We start from the raw sequence: 3,479 nt of genomic DNA, 5'->3' as shown, positions 1-3,479 counted from the left end.
AATATTAATGAAGAAAGATTGCTAATATACATATATTTGATGGTTTGGTTAATTGATTATACTATGCAAATATGAAATATATAATGAAAAAGTATAATATTATAGTTGAATAAGTTTGATGAATATACTGGATGCGATAGAACATTATTGCTGAGATATGTCTGAAAATGATAAATATGTTGTAACGTCCTAAATTTTTAAATTTTTAAAGATGCTTATTCTATTTATACACTAAGTATATTGTATAAAATTTTCATGTATAGAAAATATTGTAAGTATAAATAGATAAAATACCTATTCGTAATTAAGGTTGTTACAATGTTTACCAATACAGGAAATATTAAATAAATAACAGTAAACATAAATCACAATTACCCGAAATAAATTTTTACAACATTGGTACAAAAGCTGCAATAATACATATTTCATACAATAATTTACAAACTATTTAGTAAAACAAGTGGGACTCAATAATATATACATGACCAAAATAATTACATCTCAAAGGCAATTTAAGTCCCAGAAATCCCAAAATATATTCCAACACTAAGAATCCAGTACTAGTTGATTCCATGCTAGCTTTCTATCTCTGTCAAGTCTTCAGAATCGAGATAATCGTCTGATCCAAGATAAAGATCACCTGAATCAGTTGTAACCTCAGTACTAGTAACTCGCTCAAAAGTCCATCTGGATAATCTTCCAAGATGGTCATGGTCGTGGTATGTAAATAAATATATGAAGGCGGCTAGAGTAACATCATAACAATTATACATGAATATAAATATATCCACATGTATATTACCAAATAAGCAGATTAATCCATGCAAACGAGATGCACAGAATTTGCCTTTTAACTCAATTTTAATAAAATTTATCTTTATTACATGGAATGCTGTGCATGTGGGCTCAAGATCAGATCAACCCAACACATCAAGTGAGGAACATGGCCACAAGATCGGTGGCAGCAACCCAACAAGGGCACAACTTGTTAAGATTAGCGAGAAAATTAGTCACTAAGACCTGCAATAAGGATTTAGTAGCTTATGTGTGGCAATGTTGCTATGATTGATGACTTAAAACCAATGTGTACATCAAGTACTAAATTTATAGAATAAAATTCTCAAAAGCACCATATCATAACTTTCATAACTTTAACATGTTGGCATGATATAACAAATTTTCTTTGGGTTAGCACCCATTCCAAAAACAACATAACAAGGGCGTAAAATATAATGGCCAGGTCAAGACTTGCTCGCAAAAATTATATAAATTCACAGAAAATATCTAAGATCACAAAGTTTTGTAGACAACAAGTAAACACATGTCAAATCAACTTTTGATGAGTCAAAACATCATGCAAAGTCACAATTTTAAAACAACACACCAGCAAAGAGCTTGCATGTACTCAAAACGAATTTTCTAAACATCAAACAAGTTAAAAACTCGTTGTTATAGCATAGAGAAACATCAAGCAATCAAATCATGAATCCTAATCCTAAGGGCTTTCGCTGTCATTGGAGACTCAGATTTCAGCCACAACAAACACGCGTGCAATGGGGTCAAGCGTCAAGGGCAGCTCAATGAACTCAACAACCAACTATAGATGGAAAACTCTTCTTCCCATTACTTGATGTTCTTACTTTGGTAATGATATAAGGTTGCAGCTCCAAGAGTTTCACTCCTTGTCTCCTTGCTTCAAGCTTGTTTTTAGAAAAACTCTTCATAGAGACTCAAGGAAGAGCTTGAACTTGCCACTTGGAAGCTCAAGAAAACTTGAAAGAAAAAAAAATTCCTACTCCCCCAACACCTTAAGTCACACTTTTGGAGAGGGAAGAGTGCCAAGCTTCACCACTTGAGAGTAGAAAGCCAAAAATCTACAAGAACTCCAAGGGGAACTCTTCATTGAGTTTTGATGATCAAGTGGTATTGATACGTAAAAAGGAGAATGAGGGGAAGGAGATTCTATATATGATTGCATGTCGGTCTGAGGGAGCAATAATGGTGGCTTTTTGGCGGTGGAAGGGTCGATCAAGAGGAGGAAAAAGAGGAAAGAGTTTCAACTTTAGGAGAGAGGAGAGAGCAAGTGTGGTGTTGATATTGTATTGGAGTTGTCGACGTGTAGTTAGCATTGAATGTATTTCTTTCCCCTAAATTTCTCATTAATATAATGGTAGCGGAGCTACTTTCATTAAAATTGACTAGAGGAGAATAATTTATTTACTCAATGAGAAAAAATCCATTAATCACAAGATGAAATAAATTATTCGAATCACACAAAATAAGTAAATTTTTTTAAATTATAATTTAACTTCAAGGAATTGATTTAATTAATTCCCCGCTAAAGTAAAAGAAGTACTTCAAAAGGTAAAATACGAAGTTATATAATACAAATTAAAACAGGGAACTTTATCCTTTGTTATATATGTGCACGTATCTTATTACAATTTCATTTATTAAGTATCTAACCAACAATCATATCTCCTCAATCATTATCCTCCAAAAAAGCACATTCCTCTTCAGAGGAGTAAAATCTGCAATACCAATACCATTACAAATCAAGCAGTGAAATGACATCACAATTTGATCTACACATATTGCCAATTTTGAAGTATGGATAGAAATTCACACGTATCTAAATGCATAAAGGAGGAGACATGAAGATCAAGCCTAAGAAAGTAATTGAAGGTAACATTGTTTAAAAACAGGTAATTATGGACTATCAACCAAACAAAACAACAACACAAGGTTCATAGACGCCAGAGTTCATTTGCATTAAAAAAAATTTGTTCACAGAAAACCTACGCTCACAAAACTACTCATATATATAAGGATATGTCCTGTTTATAACAGTGTCAAACTATTACCTTACTTTCAAATGCTTCAGTTTCTGACAATAAAGATAAAACCATCAAAACAAACTGTCACGCATTTTGTTGAGTAATTTTGAGGTGCTAAGTTCCTGGGAATAGAGATTTAACTGTAAAACCAACGTATGGCATAAAATTGGCTGAACCTGAGGTCTCTGATGATACCTCGTGGTTTCAGTAATAAAATATTGTCATCACACAAACCGTCTATGCTTTCTCTTTTCCTTCATCCAATATATCTGACTTATCAAATCTGTAAATGTGAACAGTGCCTTTCTTCGAACCTCTAATACATCTCATTATTTATTGAAAAATGAAAAATTATACAACACTTTTGAGTTGTGATATCAAAACATGTCAAAATGTGTAAAGGAGACCTACAAATAAGAAGTAGTGAACTAGTGATACATGCATGATTTTCAGCAAGTTTTACTTTGACTATTGAAGGCCTAATACAAATCTCCTCCTTTACTTGAGCTTGTATACCGACTATGGGATCTACAAACAAGGAAGATTGAAAATCAAACAATTTCTTTCGTAGCCCATAACATAGTAAGATAATAAAGCTGTTTTTTTCATGACGACCAAAAGCAAAAGAATAACAATATGTAA

The sequence above is a fragment of the Abrus precatorius genome, unplaced genomic scaffold (assembly GCF_003935025.1).
Source record: "Abrus precatorius isolate BTA unplaced genomic scaffold, Abrus_2018 Scaffold3, whole genome shotgun sequence".
In the NCBI taxonomy this organism is placed as follows: domain Eukaryota; kingdom Viridiplantae; phylum Streptophyta; class Magnoliopsida; order Fabales; family Fabaceae; genus Abrus; species Abrus precatorius.
This window is presented reverse-complemented; position numbering follows the sequence as displayed.